This window comes from Nicotiana tomentosiformis, chromosome 7 (assembly GCF_000390325.3).
Source record: "Nicotiana tomentosiformis chromosome 7, ASM39032v3, whole genome shotgun sequence".
Lineage (NCBI taxonomy): Eukaryota > Viridiplantae > Streptophyta > Magnoliopsida > Solanales > Solanaceae > Nicotiana > Nicotiana tomentosiformis.
Window position 1 is genome coordinate 46,876,160 of NC_090818.1, and position 14,209 is coordinate 46,890,368.

Consider the following 14,209-nt stretch of genomic DNA (forward strand, 5'->3'; position numbering starts at 1 on the left):
TTTTTCCGCACAAGCGCACCCGCAGATGCGAGCCCAGGTTCCACAGGTGCGGAAATACCTGGGCAGTGGTTAAAACCGAAGGGCTTCGCGATTTTTGTCATTTTTGACTTTGCAAACTCGGTTTAGGACAATTGTTTAGAGCATTTTCGAGGCATTTCTTGAGGTAAGTCCCTTGTGCTTATTTTTGATCAATAATCTTGCTTTGCCATGTATTTCCCACCTAGTTAGTGTGTATTTAAGGTGGAAATTAGAAGTTAGAGGCTAGGGATTTGGAAGTTTGATTTGTGAATTTGGAGGACCATTTGGTGTCGGATTTTAGTAAATTTGATATAGTTAGACTCGTGAGTGAATGGGTGTTCAAAATTTATAATTTTTACCCGATTTCGAGACGTGGGCCCGGGGAGACTTTTTGGGTATTTTTTCTAATTTCACACTTTAGCTTCGAATTAATAAGTTAAATTTGTTACTTGTAGTTATATTTAAATTATGAAATTAATTTGAATAGATTCGGGCCATTTGGAGTCGGATACTCGTGGCAAGAATATGATATCGAGTTGATTTGAGCGGTTCGAGGTAAGTGGCCTGCCTAACCTTGTGTTGGGGACTTTCCTTTAAGATGTTTGATATTAATTGATGTGTGGGCGCCGTGTACGTGAGGTGACGACTAAGTACACGGGCTATTATTGCAAAAATCCCATTTTTCCTTTCTAACTCATAAACTGTTTTTCCTTATTAAATTGCACTAATACGTTTAATAGTTAAACTTAGACTAGAGAAGCATGCTTACGTGTTTTAACTGCCTATTTGACATTATGTGTGCCATGCTTAGTTAAGTCCCTACTTTCCTTATATGTGTTGAGTATAAACTGTATAACTCGATGCCATACCTGCCATGTCATCTTGCGTTGCATATTTAAATTGGGACTACGAATGTATTCTGGGAGATCCCCCTGTACTGCATATTTACTTTGGGACTACGGACGTATTCCGGGAGATCCTCCAGCACTGCATATTTACTTTGGGCCTACGGACGTATTCCGAAAGATCCCCCAGCACTGCATATTTACTTTGGGACTACGGACATATTCCGAAAGATCCCCCACCACTGCATATTTACTTTGGGACAACGGACGTATTCCGGGAGATCCCCCTGTACTGCATATTCATTTAGAACTACGGGACGGTATCCCAGGAGATTCCCCACTATGTTTACCTTGTTCTGAGCCGAGGACTCCCTTAACTGTTAAAATTTCGAGAATTTCTTTAACTGTATTACCATAAATTTTACTTATATCTTTTACTGTTTAATTTATTATATTTACTCCGGTAGGGCTTTGACCTGACCTCGTCAATACTCGATCGAGGTTAGGCTTGGCACTTACTGGGTGCCATTTTGGTGTACTCATGCCCTTTCCTGCACATGTTTTAGTGTGCAGATCCAGGTACGAGCTATCAGCCTTGGGGTTAGTGCGTGCTGCTGATTCTAGGAGACTTCAAGGTACTTCTGCTTGCGTCCGCAGATCTTTGGAGTCCCCTTCTACTCCCTCGCCTAGAGACTTTCTTTATTATCTTCAGACCTTTTTATAGAGCTACATAGATTATAGCAGCTTGTGACTTAGTGATATTCGGGTCTTGGGAAATTATTTTGTATATGCCGAGTGGTACTACTCTTGGTTATTCACAATATATTGTTTATCTTTAAAATGGTGTGTTTTCTTTATATTTTTCGTAATATTAGGCTAACCTAGTCGTAAAGACTAGGTGCCATCACGACACCTTACGGAGTGCTAATTTGGGTCGTGACATTTATACCTGTCAAATAATCGATTCTACAACAACCAATGTATTTTAATTAATTTTAAATTTTCATACCTAGACATGGAACTTACTGTTGATACAGAAAAAGAAGGGAATTAACTATTCAATTATTACCTACTACTACTGTAGGATAATTGATAATAGAAAATTTTATATACTTGAATTCAAGACTAGTGATTTGTAAAGAAACCTAGAACTTTCCGTTGCCTGCATGAGTAAGCAGCAAGGCTGCCTCTATTTCGTGAGTAAACAAAACACTAGTTTTGTTTCGTATAAAGCTTTAAGCCTTTTTCCTTCCAACATTCCACTTTATGGGCTTTACCTTCCCCCCCCCCCCCCCCGACTTAACTAATATTTAATGATACTCACTTTTAAGAATTAGTAATATTTAAATTATTAATATTCCCCTGCTTGTATATCACATTATTTATAAATAGAGAAGTAACTCAAAAGTTAATCATAAAGGTTTAAATCCGTAATAGAAGTATAATCTTTATGCACTCAAGCCTAGATTTAAAAAAATTAAATTCTATATTGAGCGTGTCTTGAAACTTTTATAGATTTGAGAAATGTTACAATCTTCCCTCCTTAAAAACATTCGTCCCTGAATGTTGCTAGGGCCTTATTCTTAAGCCAACAATCATTCCTTAATTCTTTGAAATTCTTAAGTTTTTTTAGCACTACTAACTTTCCCAAGGGACTCAAAATTTTGGCTAACTCCCTAAATTTTCAAAAATTTCGGCAGAGTCTCCTTTGTAAATTAGACTATCCAAAACATATATCCCTATCACCAATACCACAACTACACCAACAACTACCAAATATAACATAGCATGCCATTCATAGACACCATACACAGCTCATAAACTAATTACTCACACTTCGGTAAGGAGGTACCACAATAACCAACCAAAATCTAAAGCACATTACTTCAGCAAAAAGTAAATCACTTTAATGAATTAAATGTACTGTGGCATGATAGTAAATTATTTAATAACCAAATATACTCTGACAGAAACTAAATTACTTCAACAACTAAGTATAATCTAGCAAGGACATAAACACATGCTAACATGTATTTAATAAATAAAATATAAATGCCAAGCCAAACCTTGGTTCACATACCTTGTTCCTCAAATAAATAAGGATACTTCTTCCTCATATCTTCCTCGACATACCACGTAGCCTCTTTTGAATCATGATTACTCCACAAAACTTTTACCGATGCTATATCTTTTGTTCTCAACTTTCTTACTTGCCTATCGAGAATTTCTATAGGTACCTCTTCATAAGTCAAGCCTTCTTTAATTTCTATGGTATCGGCAGGTATTATATGCGACTCATCATGAATGTAATTTCTAAGAATATACACATGAAAGACGGGATGAACATAGGACAATTCAACGGGCAACGCTAGTTCATAAATCACTTTTCCCTTCTTTTCTACAATCTCATAAGGTCCGATAAACCTAGGACTAAGTTTCCCTTTCTTACCGAACCTCATAACTCCTTTCATTGGTGAAACTGTAAAAAAATAGCTTGTCACCAATCATGAACTCTAAGTCATGATGCCTCTTGTCAGAATAGGACTTTTGACGATTCTAAGCTGCTTTCAGTCTTTCTCTGATTAGCTGGACTTTCTCTAAGGCCTCACAAACAAACTCTAGATCAATCAACGGCACCTCTGCTGGTTCAAACCAACCTACTGGAGACGTACATCTTCGCCCATACAATGCTTCATAAGGAGCCATATCAATGCTGGCCTGACAGCTGTTATTGTAAGCAAATTCTATAAGTGGCAAGAGATCATCCCAATTACCTCCAAAATCTATAACACATGCTCGCAACATATCTTCGAGAGTCTGAATGCTCCTTTCTGTCTGACCATCGGTCTGTGGATGGAAAGCAGGGCTCAAATTGACCTTGGTACCTAATCTTTTCTTAATTGCCTGCCAAAAATGCATCGTGAACTAAGGGCCTCTGTCATATATGATTGAAACTGGAGTACCATGCAATCAGACTATTTCTTTGATGTACAATTATGCATACTGCTAAGCGGAATCTATCGTCTATACTAGTAGGAAATGGATGGACTTTGTGAGTAAGTCTACGATAACTCAAATTGAATCATGCTTACGGTATGTGCGAGATAGACTTACCACGAAATCAATATTAATCATCTCCCATTTCCACTGTGGTATCTATATATAATGAGCTAAGCCACTAGGCCTTTGATGCTCGGCTTTGACTTACTGGCAATTCAAACATTTGGCCACTTGATCTGCTAGTTACTTCTTCATGCCTTTTCACCAATACAACTCTTTCAAGTCCAGATACATTTTGGTAGAACCTGGGTGGATAGAGTACCTCGGGCTGTAAGCTTTTTTCCATTATGGCCTTCCTAAGACCATCTACATCCGGCACACATAACCGATCATTCAACTTCAAAACTCTGTCACTTCCTAGAGTGAAAGCAGTGGTTTCTTTGCTTCTGACTCCTTCTTTAAACTTTGCCAAGTACAGATCTTCGTCTTGCATAGCCTTAACATATGCAATAGGAGAGGATTTCCCTAAGGCATAAGAATTTATACCTCCTTATTCGGCCTCATCCAATCTAATTCCATCATATGCCAGTTTTTGAATTTCTCGACTCAAAGTTCGCCTTTGTACTGCAAGATGGGCCAAGACACCCATTGACTTGCCCGGGTGATAAAGAATATTGATTTTATAATCCTTCAATAGCTCGAGCCACCTTCTCTATCTCAAATTTAACTCTTTCTACTTGAAAATGTACTGGATGCTTTTGTGATTTGTAAACACTTCAGAGTGCTCGCCATAAAGGTAGTGTCGCCATATCTTTAATGCAAACACCACTGTTGTAAGCTCCAAGTCGTGTGTGGGGTAGTTCTTCTCATGATTCTTTAACTGACTGGAAGCATAAGCAATAACTTTTTCATCTTGCATAAGAACACAACCAAGACCAACTCTGGAGGCATCACAATAAACTGTGAACCCACTCAAACATGTCGGCAAGGTTAACATAGGTGCAGTGGTCAACCTATCCTTTAACTCTTGAAAACTCTACTCACAAGCGTCTGACCACTGGAGCTTAACTACTTTCTAAGTCAACTTAGTTAATGGAGTTGCAAGTGAGAAAAATCCCTCTACAAACCTTCTATAGTAGCCAGCTAACCCCAAGAACTCCTAATTTCGGTTGGCATTGTTGGCCTTGGCCAGTTCTTGACTGCTTCAGTCTTCTGAGGGTCTACTTTTATGCCTTCACAAGATACCATTTGGCATAAGAATGCCACTAACTGCAACCAGAACTCACATTTTGAAAACTTGGCATAAACCTCATCCTCCTTCAAGTCTGTAAGGCTATCTTGAGGTGTTCTACAAGCTCTTCCTTGCATTTAGAGTATACCATAATATCATCTATAAACACGATAATAAAGGTATTAAGGAATGGCTTGAAAACTCTATTCATGAGGTCTATGAATGCAATTGGAGCATTTGTCAACATGGAGGACATTATTAGAAATTCTTAGTGCTCGTAACGAGTTCTAAATGCTGTTTTAGATGTATCCTCTTCTCTGATTCTCAACAGATGGTACCTAGACCTCAAGTCTATCTTTGAAAAGTACTTTTCACCCTGAAGTTGATAAAATAAAGCATCAATTCTTGCAGTGGGTACTTGTTCTTAATGGTAATATAACATCTCAGCCCGCTAGTCATATTGTTCACTCTGGGCCTAGGCCCTCACGGGTTTAAAATGCGTCACTAGGGTCTAACGCTTGTTAAATTATATACACAACATCCCTCTTATATTTTGCCGATGTGGGACTCTATCTAAAGTCGGGGGTGTTACATACACCCCCTCTTATAGACTCAGCAAGGACGCCGAGGTATGCCCCACCGCATGAGATTCGCCTAAACTCAGCACTGAGGTTTGCCCCGCCTAATCGGCATTTGCCTAAACTCAGTTGAACTCTGACCCATCATCAGCAAGGTTAATACAAGAGTGGCTCTGATACCACCTGTAACAGCCCAGCCTGCTAGTAATATTATTCGCTCTAGGCCTAGGCTCTCACGGGTTTAAAATGCGTTACTATGGTCTAAGACTTGTTAACTTATATACCCAGCATCTCTCTTGTGTTTTCCCGTTGTGAGACTCTATCTAAAGTCTGGGGTGTTACAGGTAACTTTATTCAACTGCCGATAGTCGACGCACATTCTAAGAGACCCATCTTTCTTCTTGACAAACAGGACCGGGGCACCCCACGGTGAAACACTCGGCCTGATGAAGCCTGTTGATACCCACTTTTGTCCTCATATTTTTAAATGTCATATATGCTTTAAATATCATTCCTGCACTATCACCAATTTACAAGAGTCATACAAGTATTTTCTATAATGTTTTACAATTTTTAAAGCTTTAAAAATTGATTTTGTTGCATTTAAATTACTTGAATATGTATTAATTACCCCTTAAATTATTTTGTGATAATTTAATCATCCAAATTTATTATTTATATCTACATATATGTTTTATAATATTTTACTTCATTTCATATAATCATCTTTGCATTTTTTGATCCATTTACATAATTTTACAATAATAACCTATATTCTATGCATAATTATATTTATTACATTATTCATGCTAAAATAGCATTTTTATATTTTTTTATAATGTTGAGTTATTATTTTCAACCATTTTATTTCACAAGTAATATTTTATTATCTATTAATTATTTTTTATAAATTATTTCTTAAATAATTTTCATGTATTTAATTGTTAGCCCAATATAGGACTAATTTTCGGACCAAAAACCGTGGCCGAATACCCTTTAACCCAAAACCAACAGCCCACTATCTTATACCCATATCCTGACCCTCCCCACTTCCCTTTAATCATGGCCGTTGATATCAGATGATCAACGACCCACAATAACCTTCCCCATTTCCTGATATCCCCTTAACCGTAACCCTAGGGACATTCCCACCTAAACAGCCGCCTCTGAGTGATGTTTGGCATATTTCGATATGTGTTGATGTTACTTTGCCCATGCTTTAACCACTTTTTGATGTTATTTAATCTTTAAAACACCCAACATGGTGTAATTATTGGTTTGATGACTAATTAAGTTATGTGTGACTATTTAAGGTGTTCGGAGTGCAAAATATGAAGAAAAGGTGGTTTAGCTAGAGGAAGAAGGGTTGGATGCGTCGCATCCAACCTAGGAAAACATCATCATGCATGCAACCTTAGCAGTGAAGTTGGGCCATCGCGTCTGCCATCGCATGCGAAACTGGGAAGTAGAAGTGAAGCTGGATGCGTCGCGTCCACCATCGCATGCAAGCTGAGAAATAGAGGACAAGGTGGATGCGTCGCATCCACCTTCGCAGGCAAAAATTAAAATGGAGGACAAGGTGGATGCGTCGCATCCACCTTAGCATCAATCCCTGAAGCCGATTTGGACTAGGAATAGGAGAGCTTTGGCCCACGACTTTTGTACGCAATATATAAGCCAAAAAGGCCTCTTTTAGGATAAAAAACATATTGGGAAGGGGGAAAAAGCCACGAAAAAGCTGTGGAGGCCGGAATTCATCAAGTTTCATCTTTCTCCCACCAAACTTAGTAATTTTTATGTTTCTTTGTATGATTTGTTGTTTGGCTACCATGTCTATGTGGAGCTAAACTTCACGTTCTAGGGTTGTGGTTCTTTCATGACTATTGTTATTCGGATATTGATTTTGACTTCTTGATTTATCATATTAGTTTATTTATTCAATCTTGCACTTAATTATTTAATTGCTTGATCACCAATTGAATATTATCTACGAATCTAGAATTGAACTCGAAAGTGGGAATTCTATATTGCATATAGGATTGAGTAGGGCAAGTTCTTGAACTCGGGCATCGGGGAACGGATTCGTAGTTAGGATAGACATATACCTAATTGCCTTGCTTGGTTGATTTACAGGAATTATAAATGCGTTCTTGTTGATTCTAACTCCATAGACATATAGGCGTTAGGTTAGCTTGAATAGGCGAGTAAGAACTCGACAGATTCTTATGAGCATTAACCCTGTCAACCAATAAGCTAGATAAATTAGTCGGTCAATTCAATTGAAGAATACAATAGGATTGTTAGATAGCCCATAACCCTAGATCGTTTTCATTACATTGATATCATTAAAATCTGCTCTTTCTCTGTTCAAAGTTCATTATTTATATTTTTCTTATTTAATTAGTTGGAATAAAATATTTTTAGATTTAATTCTTGTTTAGATAATTAGGATAGTCTAATTTAGTTAATAGCTAATCATAAGTCCTCGTGGGTTCGATATCCGACTTTTAGTCACTTTATTACTTGACGACCGCGTATACTTGCGTGAGTGTGTTTGGTCGCAACAAGTTTTTGGCGCCGTTGCCGGGGACTTAGAGATTTGCTATTTTTCTAGATTAGATAAATTTTTTATCTATTCATGTTTTTTTTTATTATTTTATTTTAGTTAGTATTTTTTATTTATTTTAGCATGGCATCTTGGAATAAAAATTGTTCGAATGATGGTTATTCTTATTTTGATGATCCTTGTCCATATTGTGGAGGACCCCACTGGTGGAAAAATTGTCAGAATGTTCCCAGGAGCGAGTTGTGCGCACAATCTCAATCCTTTGAGTGGAATATTTGTAATATGTGTGGTGGTCAAGATGGCCATTGGGATGGTTGTCCTAATTTTGTTCATCCTTCTCTGAGCCCTTATTATGATCTTTCTAATGATATTTCTGAGTTTGATAGGGGCAATGAAGTGCAGGATATGGAGCCTGATGCATATATTAGGGATATTCTGAGGCAAGTAGCAGAGCAACAGGATGAACTCAAAAAAGATATGAAAAGAATGAGGGCAGCAATCACAAGAATGAAGGCCAATATGGAAGAATTGAATGAAGAGAGCGAGTACCAGCAAGAGAAAATTTTTGAAAAAGAGGAGATTTTGAGCCAAACTTGGCTGGCAGAACAGGCTGAAAAGTTAGAAATATATGAAGCTCAACATGAGGAACTTACTGATGGGATGAGACACTTTATAGAGGGAAGATCTAAACTGGGACAAGGGATCTATAAATTTGTCACTACTATTCACGACTTGCAAGATAAATTAAATGCAAAGGTTGTTGCGTCTATCGCCCAACAAAATAGTAATGAGTTGTCAGAAGCTGAAAAGGAGCTTATACGCCAAATTGAGGAGCTAAAAGTGGAGAGCCAATCATTCGAGCATATTTCTGTTGATGATGCCCATGTTGAGAAAAGTACACTAGAGCCATGCGAGGTAGCAGATAATGTTATATTTGAAGACTCTAATGTGTGCACATATGAGGATATAAATAGTAATACAATTCTAAAGTTGGGGCGTGTTGGTCCTCATTCTAAACATTTTTCGACATTGTATTTGGATGATGACATGGAAATCGAGTCATCTAAGCCTTTGGAGGAGTCAATGGAAGAGAAAGATGATGCCTATATTTTTAAATTTGTCATGCCAAAAAGCAAAAAATACATTCCTCATCTAAAGGCCGAGAAGTGTAGAGTGAAAAATTTATTACTTGGCCTGGTTATCTTTGTAGCCCCACCACTGGAGCATAGCCGCAAACTGGATGCCATGTTAGGGGCTCAATTCATAAGTTCGAGGTGGAGGCAAAAAGTGGTTCACGTCGTGCCGCTACGTTAAATCAGGCGCTTGTTGGGAGGCAACCCAGCGTTACTGCTTTCTTTTATTTTTGTTTACTTTTTATTTTATTTTATTTTTATTATTTTGTAGTATTTATTTTTGTTTTGTAGGATTATGAGCATAGGAAGCAAAGCCATTAGAAGAGTGCAAAAGCGAGCTAGATGGTGAGGACTAAGTGTGGGGTGCCCACACAAAGGACGATGCCTGGGGGAAGTCTGAGTACCTCGTGAGCCGCTATTGCTTCGGCCTTTGGCCTACCAGGGAGTCTCGTTTACCCTCTTATTATTTATAATGTGCATTGAGGACATTGCAAAATTTTAAGTGTGGGGTGAGGAGATCGTTTGGATAAGTTTCTGTGCTATTTTAGCTTAGTTGTAGTACTCATTCTTAAGTGTAGTAGCTTTTGTGAAGGAAAAAAAAATGAAAAATTAGAAAAATTGGACTTTTCCCGACGATTGATCTCCTAGACAGTTTTCTTGAGGGATTAAAGTCTAAACAAAAATCCAAAATATATCTTTTAGCTTTCTTTAGGTAGTAATAATCCCCTGTGGTTTTTCTTTGTGCCTCGGTTCTTTTCCATGGGATGTAGTTTGAACCGGGTAGTTTTTTTTCTTTCCGAGTAGATTAGGAATTTAGGGAATAAAAGGAGGAAGAATGATGAACCTAGGTGACCTTGACTTGGTTGATACTGGCATATTTAAGCTTTTACATATGTAATATCTTCCCTTCTCACTCTGAAATTATTGATGATGCCTTGTTAAAACGGATAGCATGTTTTGTTGCAGCCTATTTCTCATTTTCTTGACTTGTGTTCACTTTGCGCTTAATGCTTAATATCTCGTTGCTCCGTGAATACTTGCATTGTTTGAGAGTCGGAATGTGACCGTCCTTAGCGAGTCATGTGCCATGTGTGGTGAGGTTTTTGTGTAGTCCATGTAGTGTACTTGTGTCTAGAACTTGCCCGGTATGTGAGTTGAAGCGAAATTTTAGGTGATGCTCGGTTTGAAAAATGATTTTAGGCTTTCTTTGATCTTTTTGAGCTTATTGCTTATCACAAATAAAATCTATCCCTAGTTAAACCTTTTGAGCCTGTAGACCTTTTATTTGGTACCCACATTACAAGCCTATACCCTTTTTATTCTTAATTGACATTGTTTTGATCCTTTTACCTCTTAAAGCACTTTAAGTGTTAGATGAGCGCTAAAAGAAGTAAGAAGGGACTAAGTGTGGGGTGACTTTTGAGTGGAACCAATGAAAGAAAGAAGGGTGCACTTATTTTGTAAAATAATACACCACTAGCGGAAATTGAAAGAAAGAAAAATATAAATGAATAAATTGTTGTCTTGTTCTTGCTAGTGGGTATGAATTAAAGTAGTGCTTAAAGAAAGAGGAAATATTGTTGGGGTGATATTATTTGTGAAATTGAAGTGGTGTTGAAGAATTTGCGCTTAAGTTATTTGATGATGTGTTAAAGTGCTTAGGAGGGTGAATCACTATTCCTTAAATATATCCTACCCGTCCCTTAGCCCACATTACAACCATGAAAAAGTCCTAATTGATTTTAGATCGAGCGAGCTTACATTAGTAGAGATTTACATTAAGGGCAAGCCTATGGTACCAACTGCATGCATGCGACTTCTTTTGTGAGAGTGAGCGATTTTCTTTGTGAGCATGAGATTCGAATGTGTGGATTGATTCTACTCTCTTTGCTTTTGTTGTGAGGGCACATGGTTTCACGAGGGATAGGTAACGTTATTAGACTTCTCTATGATGTTGGGTGTTCAAGCCATGAGTGCATTGTGACATTGAGTCGGTTTTTGAGGTTAGGATTGTTATGAGCATGTTGTCTTTGTTCGAATATGTTTAAAGAAGGGCCTAAGAAAAGGGAAGTGTGTTGATGCATAGTCTAGAGCCTAATTGTAGCAAATAACCACGGTCATAGGTGCAGTGTGCTTTGAATGATAAGAGTTTAATTTTGTCTCGTCTACTATAGGATGGTTTGTTCGAGGACGAACAAAGGTTTAAGTGTGGGGTAGTGATGTTTGGCATATTTCGATATGTGTTGATGTTACTTTGCCCATGCTTTAACCACTTTTTGATGTTATTTAATCTTTAAAACACCCAACATGGTGTAATTATTGGTTTGATGACTAATTAAGTTATGTGTGACTATTTAAGGTGTTCGGAGTGCAAAATATGAAGAAAAGGTGGTTTAGCTAGAGGAAGAAGGGTTGGATGCGTCGCATCCAACCTAGGAAAACATCATCATGCATGCAACCTTAGCAGTGAAGTTGGGCCATCGCGTCTGCCATCGCATGCGAAACTGGGAAGTAGAAGTGAAGCTGGATGCGTCGCGTCCACCATCGCATGCAAGCTGAGAAATAGAGGACAAGGTGGATGCGTCGCATCCACCTTCGCAGGCAAAAATTGAAATGGAGGACAAGGTGGATGCGTCGCATCCACCTTAGCATCAATCCCTGAAGCCGATTTGGACTAGGAATAGGAGAGCTTTGGCCCACGACTTTTGTACGCAATATATAAGCCAAAAAGGCCTCTTTTAGGATAAAAAACATATTGGGAAGGGGGAAAAAGCCACGAAAAAGCTGTGGAGGCCGGAATTCATCAAGTTTCATCTTTCTCCCACCAAACTTAGTAATTTTTATGTTTCTTTGTATGATTTGTTGTTTGGCTACCATGTCTATGTGGAGCTAAACTTCACGTTCTAGGGTTGTGGTTCTTTCATGACTATTGTTATTCGGATATTGATTTTGACTTCTTGATTTATCATATTAGTTTAATTATTCAATCTTGCACTTAATTATTTAATTGCTTGATCATCAATTGAATATTATCTACGAATCTAGAATTGAACTCGAAAGTGGGAATTCTATATTGCATATAGGATTGAGTAGGGCAAGTTCTTGAACTCGGGCATCGGGGAACGGATTCGTGGTTAGGATAGACATATACCTAATTGCCTTGCTTGGTTGATTTACAGGAATTATAAATGCGTTCTTGTTGATTCTAACTCCATAGACATATAGGCGTTAGGTTAGCTTGAATAGGCGAGTAAGAACTCGACAGATTCTTATGAGCATTAACCCTGTCAACCAATAAGCTAGATAAATTAGTCGGTCAATTCAATTGAAGAATACAATAGGATTGTTAGATAGCCCATAACCCTAGATCGTTTTCATTACATTGATATCATTAAAATCTGCTCTTTCTCTGTTCAAAGTTCATTATTTATATTTTTCTTATTTAATTAGTTGGAATAAAATATTTTTAGATTTAATTCTTGGTTAGATAATTAGGATAGTCTAATTTAGTTAATAGCTAATCATAAGTCCTCGTGGGTTCGATATCCGACTTTTAGTCACTTTATTACTTGACGACCGCGTATACTTGCGTGAGTGTGTTTGGTCGCAACAAAGCCTCTCCATACCACTCGTCTCTGAGAAACCCTAGCCACTATACCCTCAAATCCTCTCTGAATCCGGCCCTGATATGGAATCTTTTTGTGATTTTCTTGCCTTATTCTGCTACTACTCACGCGTTTATGGTGTTACTTGATATTTACCTAACTTTGTTATACGCTACCTGCAAGACAAGCCTGATTTGGGTATATTTTTGTAAAGATTTGGCCGATGTTTCATCTATATATACTCTACAATGAACGATTCTCGCATTTCCAACCAGATTCATGGCCATTGGACTCAACTAGGGTTTGAAATTTTGATTTTCTCTTTACCGATTCTATTACTGATTGCATGAGAATTCTCCCCTTATTTTGTGATTGATTAATTAATTTCCATGTTTACTTGCTTGGTTCTACCACTATATAAACCCTCCCCAATTTCTCCTTTAGAGGGACTATCCCCTCACTCTCACTTATTCGATACTATCCTGAAATTAAGCTCTTGACCGGCTGAAAGCCAAGGCCACCATATTCTGTTAACCTTCTTCCAGTGCAAGCACTGCTCGGGGTCCATTTCAAGGCTCTTGTGAACTATGAAGCACTGGAGGTTTGGAGTTTTTCATTACTCTCCTGCAATTGATGTTATTCCTGAGATTTAGAGTTTCTTGTTCTTTATTCATTTGTTTGCAAACTAGTAAGTGCTCAAGCTCCCTCAGTTATGTTTCCTCCCTACTTGTGTTCATGCTTCTGAATATCCCTGTTATGTGTGCTTTTAGATCCAATATGATGTTATGCCAACTTTGTTTGATCTTCCTATTGTAATTCATCATCCGGATTTGAGTAAGTTAGCTTGATTAGAAGGTTCTCTGGATTATGACACTTGTTTGAAGTTGTTATGTTGATAAATACATGCTGCCTCATATTAACTGTTTAATACTGTCTCAATTTGAACGTTTACCTTGAAACTACATGGGATTACTGTCTGCCCAGAATTTGTCTTAATTTATTTTTAAATCCTTTGTATAGGCTCTACTTTTGTCCTTATTTACATGAATCTTTGCTTTAATCAAACATGTGACTTTAAGAATCGTAATATGGTGTTTAGCAAACCCTGTGCTCTTTAGTATTACCTAGCTTCCCAGTTGAATTCTAATACACTTGGTTTTTCTTTATTATGCCTGGTCGACTGATTTAAGTTTTGAAATCTATCTGCTCTGCTTGACCCTAAGTTGGCAATCT